The sequence below is a fragment of the Onychomys torridus genome, chromosome 3 (assembly GCF_903995425.1).
Source record: "Onychomys torridus chromosome 3, mOncTor1.1, whole genome shotgun sequence".
Lineage (NCBI taxonomy): Eukaryota > Metazoa > Chordata > Mammalia > Rodentia > Cricetidae > Onychomys > Onychomys torridus.
The window spans coordinates 53,249,419-53,266,279 of record NC_050445.1 but is presented as its reverse complement, the minus strand read 5'-3'; positions in this window follow the sequence as shown (position 1 = coordinate 53,266,279).

The following is a 16,861-nucleotide window of genomic DNA, read 5'->3' as shown; positions in this document are numbered from 1 at the left end:
TCTCAAACTTGCCCTCAAATCTAATTCCAGAAAACCCAACCTGTTACTTGCAAATTCTGGAAATTGTGGCAGAGTATTAAAATCCTAGAAATCAAGGACTGATGGCTTGAACATGTCCCCAAAGAACATGTATTGAATATTCAATCCACACTGCAAAACTTTAATATTACAAGATGGTATATTTAAAATGGAATTAAATCACACCTCATGAATTGACTAGATTAATTACTGTAAGAGCAGGTTCCAGTACAAATGGATATACTCTTTCCCTTCCCTAGTTATGAGAATTTCTTTAGGAGTCCATTCTAGATGGCCTCTTTTTGGGGATCCAGTGTGGTACCCTGGTCTTTTTCCTTTTAGCCACTAATGTTCTTTCCTTAATGACCTCTCTCCCACTGTTATTCACCTTACTGTGATATGGTATGACAGTCCACAGTAAATGGTTGAACCATCATCTAGTCACACATTCATGCAAGATGTAAAGCAACATAAAGATGATCTTGGGGCAAGATAGATGGCTCAGAAGTTCAGATAAGTACTATTACTCTTGATCAGTTCCCAAAACCCACACCATGTCTCATGGGCAGTTCATAATTGCCTGTAACTTGAACCTCAGAGTTATCTGGTGCATCTGGTCTCCAAGGATACCTGAAGTCATGCACACATACCCACTCCTCCCATATATACATATATATGGATAGCTAAAATTAAAATATTAAAGAATACAATTGAGAAAGCTTAAGGGAAACAAGACTCTTTGCAAAACAAAATTACCTTATTTACTTCTGCTATACAAGGCTCATGTGGCATATCAACCCCACACATGTCGGTGTAATCTAGGTAGATTCAAACTGTTCTATCTTTGTGAGTGTGCAAATGTGCACAGGGGATGAGATTTAAGATATCCCCTTTCGCTCATTCCTTCCACTTCTATATGGACTTCTGATTCTTTCACCTGCTAAAATCCACAGTCAAACCTTCATCCCCATCACCCACTCCAATAGCTTTAATATAACATGCCTTACTCTTTTTACCTCACAGCCTACTGCAAGTTGTCATGTGCTCCATTCTGTCCTGTTGTCATTCAGGTACAGGATGTCCAGGCCCCAAGGGGTTCTCTGACTTGATTGCATAAGACCCAAGCAGGTAACATGGCTCTCACAGGTGACTAGGAATGAAAATATATATTCCATAGCCACATTCAGAGCTGACAAGAAGACAGTTTTCTGAGTCTCTGCCTAAACTGGGACTGCTGTAAATATTGTCTTGAGCCTATGCTCTAATGTTGTTTTATACCAAGCAGAAACATCAGTCTGTATGACACATGCTCCAAAGCAAAGGGCCCTCCTCTAAGGACATAATGCTCTTGGGAGATTAGCTGTGTAAACACTTTACACTTACAGGATAAACTTTTGAAACAATTGCTTCAGGTAAAACTCTAAAAATATTTAGAAAGTAAATGATTGGCTAAAGTCCATCTATGGATAGAATTTTATTGCAAAACGCTTTGGAGTTTTTACTTATTTATACATTTGTGTGAGTAAATATCACATGTTTACAGGTGCTCTGAGAGATTAGAAAGGGGTGTTAAATTTCCTAGAGATGGAGTTATAGGCATCTGTGAACCACCAAATATGTGTGCTGAGACCTGAACTTGGGTCCTCTGCAAAGGCAGCAACACCCTTAAATACTGAGTGACACTTGGGTCCCTGAAAAATATGTTAATCGTTTTCTATAGATTCACTTTTCTGCAAAATGGAGAAGAAAAGTGAAAAGTTAGACTGTGAGGTCATTGATATTCTTTCTAGTGCTAAATCCTATGTAAATACAGTATCTTGTGAAGTTTGCTTAAATACTAGCCAGAAATCCAGAGAGCTGGATGCATTTGACTCCTTCATTTCTCTTCAATTATTTTACAATCTGAGCTGCTGAGATGACTTACTATGTAATAGCTTTTCTGTGTGATGTAATTGCTGACTTTATTAGAAAGCACCTTATGGTTTCTGGTGAGATCTTACCATATTGTGAAGTCATCATGCAGTCTTACACAGCAGATACCTTATGTTTAGAAGACATTTAGAACTATGGCTATATTGCAGGTCATAACTAATACATTTTTGCAAAGAAATGTTTAAATATTTAATCTTATTTTAATAAAAATCATATATTTACATCAGGCCAGCAAGGTGCTGAGGTTATATTTGTTTTGTTACGAAAAGTTATTATATTTCCATGACATAGAAGAGTCTGTCATAATTTTTCATATTGGAAAGCTGTATACAGAAGACATAATTGTCTCACTGAATGATTTTTAGTGAAACTGTACATATATACTTTGCCCTATTAGAATAATGTTGTATTGTTACAATCAAATATAGTGAGTAACATGCACACACACACACACACACACACACACACACACACACACACTGCATTGGAATTTGAAAACTTTCTCAATAAGTAGATTTCTATCCTGATAGTGAGTTGGGGTAGAAAGAAGGAAAATTTTGGCAGTTTAAGAACTGGATTCCCTCATGCTAGCAAAGAAACAAGAACACCAGCAAAATTAAATCCTTGAGGATTTTCTCCTTTCCCAGTTATATACTTGTAATTTTTAAAAATAAATTCCACCAAAGACTCCCATATACAGGAAAGGGACACTCACTAACCCATTTGTACAAAGCTCAGAGCTCTATAATTTGCCTTACCTGATTTAATGCAGTCCATGGAATCTCGAGATTCATCCTACAGTCTCACAGATCAGATAGAAAAAGGGGAAGTTTCTTAGCAATCTTTTGAAATGTGACTTAAGAGAAATCTAAATGCCATGTATTACTAATGCTAAGACAATTAATTGTGACTCTCCCTTGAGGAGCCCATACACATATTTAGGTATGTCTCACTCTTTTCTGCTGTTCCTTAGACAGCATATACTCATCCCCATGTTCTCAGCTATATCTACATTTTCCTGAGTGTCTCTTTTTCTCATAACCCTTGTGCTAAAACCTATATTAAAATATCTTTAAACAAATCTCAATTAGGCTTCATAATGCCTACTAGTCCTGAAATTCTCTTCAATGTCAAAGCCATGAATACTGGTTTGGGCTGAGTCAAGGTCCCTAAATGAGTAAGGATGTGTGAAAAAGTCATAAAGAATCATGCTATTGGCTATTTACCAATAAACAAAAGAAAAAATAAAGAGCAGAAAGAAAACTGTGATGCGTGAAAGTCTATGTATAAATATACATATATAGTTAAATGAAATTCTTACACTTGGGCTGGCAAAGCTCCCTGCAAGACCTAAAGACCTTTCTAACAAAACCCCAACACCAGACATTAGAAGCCCTCTTTTGAGTTGTTGGTCAGAGTTGTTCAAGAGACTTCACAAATGTTACAAGTTATTGCCAATTCACTTGGTTGCTGACCTCCTTTGGAGGGTCACATATCAGAGATCCTGCACATCAGATGTTTACATTGCCACTTATAAAAGTGGCAAAATTAGAATTATGAAGTATCAACAAAATAATGTAGTGGTTGGGATCATCACAACAGGAGGAACTGTATTAAAATGTCACAGCATTAGGAAGGCTGAGAACCACTGGTCTAGAGAGAGCAGGATAGACATTATAAGTTAAATATACAAAAAAAGAAGACATTTCTTGAAGATTTCTTCAGCTATAAAATCATAACTTTCTTATCCAAAAAGGATTCAATAATTATCTGTTTAACAATTTTAGTAGTTAATTTTCATTTTAAAATTTTGGTAGTATTTTTTATTTTATAGCAGAAGTGCCAAAACCCAATGAAGTTAAAATATTTTATGAGAAGTAGAGGCAGGCCAAAGCTTGTATTCCCCTGATATTACCAAATATATACTATAAGGGCAACATTTTTAAAACAATGTTGAAACAGTTTGTAACATGAAAGTGCAAGTAACAACTTATAGAGTAAGAACTTAGAGCAGAAAATTGTGAGAACGATATGAATAAGGACATGTGGAGGTAAATATTAGTAGAGTTCAAACATGGATGTCTACTAGGGCAAAGGAATGAAAGTAAGGCATCGTAGTGAACCATAAGGAAAAGTAAGAGGGAACACAAAAGGAGAGGTTGAGTAAAAGCAATTGATTCAGTATTTTCCTTTCTTGTGTTGTGTGGTACCAAAATGCCTTGAGTGATGAAATTCTCCACATCACGACTGTGTGAGCTTTCATACTCATACTTTACCATGACCTGATTAAGGTCATTTCACAGTAGGGACAGACTGGCAACAACTCTCAGAGACAATATAAGAGCAACAGGAAAGGGATGAGCACAGAAATCTCATGAATTTGGTGACACAGATGTAAGTAAACAATTACTCTGAATAGAAGCAAAGATGTTTCTGAATAAATAGAAGTTGTAGTTACTCATGTGCTCATATAATCAACAAGCATTTCATGTGGCATTTGAGGGATGGGCAAGGATTGCCTCAAATTAGATTTAATTTTTTTTCATTATTCTTTACAACTGAGGATGAAATTTTGTAGAACTAAGGAGCTTTACTCCACATGTGTAACACATTTTCTTGTTTGACTTTGTTCCCAACCCTTAAATGAGTGATGAACTGTTTCAATAAGGCAAAGAGTACACACGCAGCTGTGCAATGGTCCCTGTCAGGCAGGGAGGATGCTACTCATCAAGATATTAAAATTAAATGCAGCATTTTAAAATCCTTGACATAAATAAAGTAGCTCCTTTTCTGGACCAATGCTTTTTCCATAACCTCAATGTTCTGCATAAGTCACTGTCATTGGAAGTGTTTTATTATGAAACAACACAGTCACTTCCCCCGATAAATAATTTCAAATCAGGTATCATTTATTTAAAATGTTTATCTTCTAAGGTCTATGGTATGCTTAAAGGAACTAGGTAGAGGGACTAAATACAGTCCCTGCAATATGTAACTATCTTGGAGGAGGACCCTCCTCCATCCTTCTTTCCAATATGCAGATATGTCTTCAGTTTGCAAATTAACTGGGCTGTCTACCTTTGGATTTATATTTTAGGAATGACTTAGATGTTGTTTGAGACTCAAGATTCTGCCTTTGTTTTTTTCTGCTACTAGAAAATATGTGGTAGAAAAAATGAATAAGGAGCATTCAGAGTCAAATCTGTGAAACTACACAACAAAGAAAAGAGTCGTGTCTGTTAATAGGATGCAAGTATTTTTCCCAGTATACTTGTTAATTTGATAAGTTCCATACCTTGTAAGAAACAAAAGGAGTTAGAGTCTAATTAACACCATCGAAATACAAAATTCCACCTGGCAATACTGTTCTAATTTTTTTTTATTCTTTTACCTCTTGAATATACTTTATTCACAAAATAAAGAAAAGAGGGAAGTATTTTCAACAAATCTGTTAAATTTTCATGACTTTTCTACATCAGAGTTAAACTAAGTGAAGGAGACAGAATTCTAACTTAATTTTCCCAGTTCCTGTTTTAAATCAGACCTTTGTGAATATAGTAATCAATTGCACTGTGAATTGAAGGCTCCCAAATATTAAAAAGAATAGTCAAAAAAATACTCTTTAAAAGTACCACCTCTCTCTTCAGTTACTGCATGGATGCACATAGTGCTACAGAGCTTGCAAAAGTCCAGTTTTAGAAACCTTCAGTTTCAGGAGCTTTTGCCCTCTGCTCTTATGCAATATTGAAAATATCTCTTTCAGTTTGTTTCTGATTGCAAAAGCAACAAAAAATTAGTTGAATATTTGAAGAAATTACATCTATGTAAACTATTATAGTCTATATTCCCAATCCTCTGTATAATTGTTATTTCATACTTGCTATAGATCTACTTTCTTTGCATCTACACAATTTTAAATATCAGGAAATATTTTCTAATTCAAATAAAGTGTTATTATAGAAAAAACCTTAAGATGCACTATTTATCAAAGTTTAGCTTCATGCTTTTCTTTAAAAAAAAAACTTCTACTTACAAACTAAAATTTTAAACTCACATTTTTTCACTTTAATTAAAAATATCAAAAATATTTAGTAAGCAATAAAATACAGAAATAGAAAAAATGTTTAATAGAGGTAAAAACTGTAGTGAAATGAGGGAGAATGGGGCATGGGTAATGGAGAGAGAAGGACAGAGACTGATATACCAGTATGTGAAGAACACTGTACAATATGTGTGTATTTAATCTCCAACTCAATCAGCTGAAAGTCAGGAGCAAACCATAGGACTGACTGAGATACAGATGAGTTGGAGAGAAATACATACCAAAGTGATGTGATCAAGACCCTTACTGAGGGCAGAAGTAGTCACAATGGAAAGGAATGACAGTGTCATGGATTTAGCTTCTATCAAATGCCAGATACTTTATTGAACTGTTTTATTTTTCCTCTGGATCTGACATCTCATTTAAACCATGGAAGGACTTTTGAAAAAGTCTCAGAGTCATTTTGATTTGCATTTCCCAGATAATTAGGGATGTTGAGCAATTCCTTAAATGTCTTTCAGCCATTTGAACTTCCTCTGTGGAGAATTCTCTGTTTAGTTCTATAGCCCATTTCAGATTGGACTGTTGGGCATTTTGATGTCTAAATTCTTGAGTTCTTTATATAATCTGGATATCAGCCCTCTGTCAGATGTGGGGTTGGTAAAGACCTTTTCCCATTCTGTAGGCTGTTGCTTTGTCTTGTTGACCGTGTCCTTTGCTCTACAAAAGCTTCTCATTTTCAACAAGTCCCATTGATTGATTGTTTCTCTCAGTGTCTGTGCTGCTGGTGTTATATTTAGAAAGTGATCTCCAGTGCCAATGCATTCAAGAGTACTTCCTACATTCTTTTCTATCAGGTTCAGAGTACTGGAATTATGTTGAAGTCTTTGATCCACTTGGACTTAAGTTTTGTGCATGGTAACAAATATGGATTTATTTGCAGCCTTCTACACATTGACATCCATTTATGCCAGCACCATTTGTTGAAGATGCTTTCTTTTTTCCATTGTACATTTTTGACTTCTTTGTCAAAAACTATATGTTCATGGGTGTGCGGGTTAATGTCGGGGTCTTCATTTCGATTCCATTGGTCCACATGTTGGTTTTTATGCCAGTACCAAGCTGTTTTTATTATGGTAGCTCTATAATAGAGCTTGAGGTCAGGGATCGTGATGCCTCCAGAGATTTTTTTATTGTACAGGATTCTTTTGGCTATCCTGGGTTTTTTGTTTTTCCATATGATATTGAGTATTATTCTTTCCAGATCTGTGAAGAATTGTGTTGGTAATTTGATGGGGATTGCACTGAATCTATAGATTGCTTTTGGTAAGATCGCCATTTTTATGATGTTAATCCTGCCTATCCATGACCATGGGAGATCTTTCCATTTTCTGACATCTTCTTCAATTTCTTTTTTCAGGGACTTAAAGTTCTTGTCATATAGGTCCTTCACATGCTTAGTTAGAGTAACCCCAAGGTATTTTATATCATTTGTGGCTATTGTAGAGGGTGATGTATCTCTGATTTCCTTCTCAGCCTGTTGTCTATTGTATATAGGAGGGCTACTGATTTTACCACCTTACACCTGTCAGAAGGGCTAAGATCAAAAACACAGAAGAGAGCTTATGCTAGAGAGGATGTGGAGCAAGGGGAACTCTCCTCCACTGCTGGTGGGAATTCAAGCTTGTACAGCCACTTTGGAAATCAATATGGTGCTTCTTTAGAAAACTAGGAATCCATCTCCCCCAAGACCCAGCTGTAGCATTCTTGGGCATATACCCAAGGGCATTTGCTCAGCTATGTTCATATCAGCAATGTTTGTAATAGCCAGAACCTGGAAACAACCTAGATGCCCTTCAACTGAAGAATGGATAAAGAAAATATGGTACATATACACAATGGAGTACTACTCAGCAGAGAAAAACAGTGACATCATGAGGTTTGCAGGCAAATGGATGGATCTAGAAAAAATCATCCTGAGTGAGGTAACCCAGACTCAGGACAAACATGGTATGTACTGACTCATAGTAGGATACTAGATGTAAAACAAAGATGACTAGATTGCTACACAACTCCATGGAGGCTACCTAGAAAATGGGACCCTAGGAAAGACACAGGGATTGCCCAATGACAGAGAAATGGATGAGATCTACATGAACAACCTGAACGACAATGGGAGTAATGAAGGGCAAGATTTGAGGGAAAGAAAGCTTAGGGGAGCAGGAGATCCCAGCTAGATTAAGAACAGAAAGAGAGAACAAGGAATAACAGACCATGATAAATGAAGACCACATGAGAACAGGAATAGGCAGAGTTCTAGAGAGGTCCCCAGAAATCCACAATGATACATCCTCTGTAGACTGCTGGCAATGGTCGAGAGAAAGCCTGATCTGACCTAGTCTGGTGATTAGATGGCTAAACACCCTAAAGGTCGTGTGTAGTATGAATCTTAAAGAGTCTTATTAATAAAACTCAAACCCAAGGCCAGTTATTGGGGTGAGTGCTGGAAGATCAGAGAAGCAGAACAAGCCACAGCTATCTCACCTTGCTAGTTCCTCAGGTGATCCTGTTTCCTCAGGCTGGAAGCTTCTGAGTCCTTCTCCACATGAATCTCAGCTGAACTGTGTTGCTCCAAAGCTTGAACACTTAACCAACCAAATGCTTAACTAACTACATGCTTTTTCCTCTTTAGTTCCTGGTCCTCATGCCTTATATACTTTTTTCTTTCTGCTCCCACTCCCTGGGATTAAAGGCGTGGGTCACCATGCTTAGCTGTTTCTAAAGTGGCCTTGAACTCAGAGATCTGGCTAGCTCTGCCTCCCAAGTGCTGGGATTAAAGGTGTGTACCACCACCGCCCAACTTCTGTTATGGCTTACTCTTGCCATTTTCTAGCCACCATTTCTGGCTCTGTTCTAGTGGCTGTCTGTTCTCTGACCCCAGATATGTTTATTTTTGGGAACACACAAAATTTCAGGGAACACAATACCCACCACAGTCGTGCTGGTATTCTCATCCAATAAGTGATGGAAGTGGATGCAGAGATCCTCTGCCAGGCCCCAGGTGGAGCTCCAGAAGTCCAATTGTCGACAAAGAGGAGGGACTGTAATGTAGATGTAACCGGCTTGTTAAATAAGAAACACAGAACCAATTGTAGAGTTAAAAACCACGAGGTCAGAGCAAGAGCAGAAAACCTTACCCTTCACTGCTTCTGCTGTTCTTCCTCTCTGCAAGAGAGCTACCTCTGTGTGTCCTATCTTTTTTATAGATTTTCTGTTCTGTTTTCTCATTGGTTGTAAACCCAGCCACATGACCTCCTGTCACTGCCTGTTTGTACAGACCTCCAGGTCTTCTATGGTTGCTATTGAGATTAAAGGTGTGTGTCTGCCATGCTGGCTGTGTCCTTGAACACAGAGATCTACCTAGCACTGCCACCCAAGTGCTGGGATTAAAGGCGTGCACTACTACAGCCCAGTTTCTGCTCTGGCTTGCTCTGACCTCAAGGCAACTTTATTAACATACAAATAAAATCACATTTCAATACAAATAAAATATCACTATACTATAGGAATGTGAATTGTTGAGACCAAGATTGGAAAAGCACAAATAGTCAAACGAATGGAAGCACATGAATTATGAACCAAAGGCTGTGGGGCCCCCAGCTGGAGCAGACCCTCTGGATAAGTGAGACAATTGAATAGCTTGAACTGTTTGGGAGGCAGCCAGGCAGTGGGACCCGGATCTGTCCTTAGTGCATGAGCTGGCTGTTTGGAACCTGGGGCTTATGCAGGGACACTTTGCTCAGCCTGGAAGGAGGGGACTGGACCTGCCTGTACTGAATCCACCAAGTTTAAATGAATCCCCAGGGGAGTCTTGTCTCTGGAGGAGATGGGAATGGAGGGGAGGAGCTGGGGGGAAGGTGGGGGCTGAGGTGGGAGGGGGAGGACAGGGGAACCCATGGCTGATATGTAAAATTAAAACACAAATATAACAAATAAATAAAAAAGAATACTGGAGACTAAACTACAGTGGATCAAGTAGCTTGCTACTTTTATCTAAAACAAAGAATTGTCTGTCTAGCCTTGGCTTAGATGTGAATTGCTACATAGCTTTCAGTTTTGGAGCTGTTTTTTTCTAGGAATAGGGATGATAGGTTGGTAGGTGATGAAATGCCTCTGTAGAGACAGTTCCTACTTGTAATTGTTGGCTGACCTGCTGTTGAGACTCCTTTAACCGGCAAACGAGCCAGAGATGGCTGTTAAATGTTTCATTGTCTTGTGTCCTTTCTTGAAGCCAAAATTTCTTTTTTAATTCCTTTTTTTTGTTGTTTCATGATTTTTTTTTTTTTTCACTTAGGCAGGATTGACTTTGAAATAAAATCCAACATGTTTTTCAGTTGATTTTGATTTAAATGAGGCCTTTGGTAGACTGCCTCAGGGCATGCTGGCTATGGCCATTTATCTTTATCCTAGGTAGTTTATATATTTTAAGAAAATGATGAATGGAAGTTTTAAAAAAACCCATTATGGTAATTGATTATTATAGGAGAACCTTGGGAATACTACATAAGAGAGCTGTATTCTCTTGGTGTCTTAGCTTGAAACCAGACATGTAATTAGAAGAATCCATAAACATTTGTCACAGGAAGAAAGACCTAGTCACCAAGTTCAGAAGGAAGCACAGGAGTCACTGCATTGTCCTACACTAAGATGACACACAGTAGTGGCTGTCATGTATAACAGAAGATTAATACACTCTGTTAAATAAAAGGCCGCCCATGTGGAACCAAAGTGATAGGAACACTTGGTGCATTTCTTGAGAGCAACTGGGTGTGATCTTTGCTTTAATAACTTAGCACTGTGAACTCAAGAAACTAGTTTAAAGGCCAATGATATTTAAACAATTATTTTTACATTTTTTTCTTAAAACTTCAAAAAAAAACCTAAAACATAAAGTCAGTACATCACACAAGTTCGCCCATATCAGCATACCCTGCCCCACACACAACATGATACACATAAATACACACATCAAAATAATGGGAACACATAAGCCATATCTTTATAGAACTCAAGTGTTGATATTTTTCTTATAAATGCAGTTCTATCTTGACTTCGCTGAGCTATTAAAGACATTATTACAGAAAAAAGACAGATTAATTCATTAGAAAAGAAAAGGCTCTTTGTACAGATTATGAATATGAACTGTGCTAGTATAGAGACATTAGATTTCCACTTTTTGTAGCTTACAGTTAGTGAGGTCAGTTGAAGGACACAGCTTTGGCTCCTTATTTAAAACAGTATCCTGAACACAGTCCTGACTTTAGCAACAGGAAGAAATTATTTCATACATCTTTCAGGGTACTATATACAAGATGGAGCCTCAGGACTTGTCATCAGCACCTGATCTTGTACTTCCCCAGAGAGGCACATAAATGACCTGACACATATCATCTCCTATGCCATAGCTTGATCTGCTTAAAGGGCCCCTTGTCAATAGGATCAGGATCCATCCTTGGTGCGTGAACTGGATTTTTGGAGCCCACTACCTATGTTGGGAGAACTTGCACAGCCTTGATGAAAGGGGAGAGGTGTTGCCCTGACACTACTGAATGTACAACTGACCCATGGGAGGTCATACCTTGTTGGAGAGGGAATGGGAGTGTAGGTTGGGGGCGGAGGCTGACAGGGCAGGAGGAGGGAAGAGAGGAAGATCTATGGTTGGAATGTAAAATGAATAAACAATTCCTTAATAAAATAAATTTCCATTTTCATCCTACCTAAAAAAATAAAAAATAAAAACTCAACTTTTAGTCCCAGAATGCATACCTCTGAGAAATTCTCACCAAGAGATCAGATTTCACACAGCCGTCGGTCGATTCTTCCATTTCTCTGATTTTCTTATTTCTTGCCCATTTATGAGCTCTGAGGGGAACTTCCCTGCCTGCCATATCCCCCCCACACACACAGGAAACGACATGTCCCTTTTAGGAAGCCCATGTCTGTTCTCCTTATATACTTATACCCTTCTAGCTCTCCCTCAACATGTGATGTTTTGGTACATGTGTACATTATGCACAGCTCAAATCAGTTTATGCACACACATCTTTTCAATATTAATCATCATCACTTCACTCAGTTTCTTCTAGCTTTTGGACATACACAGTCCATTATGGGGTGGTAAAAGAGGAGGTCAACTGAGTGCCAATGATCTGTTAGTAGATCAAAAAGGAGATCTATGTGCACAGTCTACATTCCTATAAGTGGTTAGGTAAGAAGTTAGGTGTCTATTAGTAAGGTTGTATAAGAAAGGAGGGTCTCACCCTAAATTACACAAGAAATAAAGCTATCCACCTGACCTAGGAGACAGGTGTTGTTTCATTTGGCCTTGGATGATTGAAAGGCATTTTAGATAAATACACTGTTAGGAGTTCTTGGAAGCATACACACACACACACACACACACACACACACAAGTTTAGGAACTAGCCTACATATATTTTATTATATATATAAACTAAAATATCACCAAGACTTCTTAAGCCATGGCTTGCCCTTTGGAGAAGCCCTTAACTTTTCCAAGTAGTAGCTTTTGTGATAGTAGCTGAATTCCTTAATGTTTTCCCAGGGCTTGCAGCACATTATCATAATCTCAGGTCATCCTCTTGTGCACATCAAAACTTCAAACCCCTATTTAGAGCATAAACTGAATTGCCTACCTACATTTTGTGGATTTCTTTGATAGGTAAAACAATCTTGTAGTGTGATGACTTCCTTCAATGTTGTTGGTAACTGTGGATGCCCAAAACTATAGTAGATTCCATGAATTTTGATGAAGAATCTTGTTGGCATTTGATGTTCTTCAAGGTTTTGTTTCCATCATTACTAGTTTAAGCACTTTCTATGAGGCTTTTGAAAGAAATCAGATGTTTGAGATTAGAGCATGATATGGTAATGTTTCAATCACTGATTTTATTGTAAAGTTGTTATTGTATCTATTCCTTTAAGGGTCAAGGCAGGAGACTGATGCAGAAACCTCACCTACCACATAGATCCCCAAATGAGACTCAAGCTGCCAGGCATGGCAGCACGTACTCTTCTACCCACTATGCCACATCAAAGGCTTTTTTTATTTAAAGAAAACATGTTTATTATAGTGTGTGTGTGTGTGTGTGTGTGTGTGTGTGTGTGTGTGTGTGTGTGTTATGTGTATCTAGGTCCATGTAGAATGATTTACATGTCAAAGAGTAATGGAGTCTGTTTTATCCTTTCACTTTTATGTGGCTTCCACAGATTTAATGAAAATGAAGTATCTGCCCACATATAGCTTGTATTCTGATGAACCTGGCAGGATGTCAATCTGACACCCATGTTTTCTTCTCTACCACTTCATTTACAGTTTTGGAAACACACAGACAATGAAGGTTTTCGTGTTGTGTCATGTGAAGGACAGCCAAACAAAAGATCTGGATGTTTCCAATAGCATTGTAAGGCACAATTGCACCATAACATAGTTGTTTTGCTTTGGTCCTTAGTCCCTTCAAATTTACTTCAAGAATGAGTCAAGAAAACAAGTTGAGAACCACTATTCTAGCCCATGTTTTTATTTTACCACATTGTTACATTTTCAAGAAAACCTTACTTTGAAATTTATTTCCTACATCTTATCTTACATCAAGCTAGATAAGACATTTTAAGAGGCAGGAGACACTCGTGTTTGAGAACATCTACTTTGAAGTCAAATAGACGTCTGACTTTCAGCAAGAAATAAAATTCCCTGGGTTGAAGTTGCTTATCTTAGAAGTGAGTTTATTCCAGAGCTTTCCTCTGTAGTCGTGAAATGGACTAATTGTGTATCTAAATATCCAACTGTCAATATTTCTACCAGGGCTTTTAAAAAGAGCTAAAACTTTTAATAAGAGCTAAAACCTGAGATAGATATTTTTATGCTTCTTACTCTGTTCCTACTCCATTTTCTCCATTTTAATAAGAGGCAGGACAATGTACTCTGCAATGCATGCCAGAAATTTGTGGGGACTCTTTGACACTTCGCTTTCCTCTGATGTCAATTCTAATTCTTTGGCGGGACTTCTTAGCCATCTTCATGCCATGATCCATCTCTGAGCACTTCTCTCATTACTACCACCCCAGCATTGTGCCTTGCCAGGATTTGTGGGATTAGCTTCATTTATTAATTTATTCTGATATCAGCAGAGTTGTTTAAAATGGTGAAAAAATTCTGTTATCTCTTAATAGGGACATTTTCTTCTGTAAGAAACATATTTACATATATACTGGGTATAGTTATGTATTTTAATTTCTTTCTAACATCTACATCTTTATCTTTCTATGAAATATTCTGAGTTATTTGTTCTGTTATTTTTTAGTATATAATCCCTCTGTTCACTTTGTCCAACCTACTTCTAATACATACAGTGAATTTCTAAGCTCCTATGACAATATTTAAACTTTCTGGAAGTTCTTGTTGGTTATTCACAGAAACAACCCTCTCTATTCCTTATCTGCAACAACTTTGTCTTTCCCTGTGGTTTGGTAATTTTTATAGCTATATTTACTTTAAACTTATTTTTATTATATTTCCCCCATAGGCCTACTGAATCATTTGGAGTCTGAATTCTGCTGTGGGTTCTGTCTCCTGTGCTGGTCTTAGATGCTTTGTAACTTCAGGTTGTGAGTGCATATTCATTGTAGTATTCATGACATGAAGCCATGTTCTGACAAAAGTAATTTGTTTGCTGCTACTAAGTGATAGATGGTTCAGTAGACCTTGGTGGGTGTTATATGTAAATGTTGAAGTTGAGGAATTTGAAGATCATACAGATTATATGAAATGAAAGCCATGGGAAATACAGTTTTAGGCTTACGTTAACATGGCAATATTTTCCCATTCTGAACCCAGTTTAAAACAGTTCTTACTGTCTGCTTCTGTGGTTGGTTCTTTTTCGAACTTACAATGGCACTAGGTATGTTAGAACTTTAAATTCTTAGGTCTAGCATTAGTGGTCTGTGCAAAATAGATAATTACTTTCTTGAATATAAAGTGTAATTTCCTTTTCTGTGCATTTGAGAAAGGTCCTCCAGGTCACTGTGTAAAAAGCACTCCCCAGAGAGCCAAAGCATCTGTTTGAATTTCCTCTTACTTTGGACACTTGGTTGTTCATCCTGTCTTTCATTTGATCTTCTGAGAAATACCTTTTTGTCTGCTTGTTTTTAGTGGTCTATATAGTATTCTCAGCCATTTTCCATGGAAACTATTGCATGGCACATGTAATCATTGCAAATGTTTAACAGTGTTGCTTATCTTACTGGTTTATCTCTTCTGCTTACTCTCAATGAGCATTTAATTCATGTATATGCTCTCCCAGATCTAGAAGACACAGGAATTTGTGTCAATTTCTAGACATTCTCTGTCTTTAAAATCATATCTATATCTTATCTGTTTTCATTTTTCTCTTGGATCATATCATTTGTAAAAGTAGAACTAAAAGATTTGTACTTTATTCTGATAAAAACTGATGTTTTCAACACTGCTTTCTGTATTTAAGACTTTCTTATTTTTGAGTATATAATCTACATTTTCTGATTTCAATACGGCATATGAACTAGAGTTTTATGTCTAGCCTTATGTTTATCATTGAGATAAAATAAAGGATAATTTAAGGTCAATATTTTGTAAGTTGAGGATCTGAATTTTTCCACATGCTCTAGCTTGTAAATCTTTGTCTTAGATGAAAAGGAATATAGGAATATTTTTCTTTAGACTGATTTTTTTGAGAATAGGAATAGATGTTTTATTTGAGATATTATATATATATCAATATATATATATAATAAAGTGGACCCCTAAGATAACTTTGCACTTACACTAGCCTATTTATATGAAAATAGGAAATTCTCATCTTAATTCAGCCACAAGATGCATCTGGCTCAGGGCTGACAGTGTATGTCCCTCATGAGAACTGTAGATTTATTTGGGGTTGTTTCCTTCAAACCTCATGCTACCTTACCTCAAATATGTAATGTGTATTTTCAAATCTGTATAATAATTTATTCAAACAAAAAAGCATATTGGGGGTTTATAATCAAAGTACATGTACAGGTATCACACTGCAACCAAGTTTTGATTACAAATAATGCTACTAAAATGTTTAAAAATCTAACAAATGAAACATATTTGCCTTCACAGCTAAGTTGCCTATTTCACTGGATAAGTAAACTGATGTTCATATAGCTCAGGAAATTTGGGAAAGTATTCAGGACTTTAAACAGCAATCAAATCACTAAATCTGGGCGTTCAGATGCTAGTGCCAGGACAGCCTGGGTTTGTGCAACCTTTTCTCCACTCCTCCACACACACCTCAACATGTTTTCTTTGGGAGAAGTCATGGACATATAGGTTATTTGGGTTCAATCAAGAAATAAGAAATTCCCACTCTTAAAAAGAGTTTACTGTTGTTCCTGGATAGATGTTTTAGTGCTTAAAACACTCATGAATGTGGCCGGAGTTCAGAAACTAACACTCAACATAATAAACCATACATCTCTCATACCTGTAATCAACTCTATAGATTCCAATGTCCTTTCCTTTTCTTTGCATGCGTACAGGCATGTACACACACACACACACACACACACACACACACACACACACACACTTAAATATGAACCTATATAGACTCACACAAATAAAATAAAATGATCTAATAACCATCTACTTGTAAGATACATTAGACTTATCAGGATTTACAATGATGGTGTATGTTAAAAATATAGGAGACTATGAATTTCATGTCTATATACAGACACTAAATTCCTGTCAACATGGGCAGCTAAACACTCAAGTTTCTAATG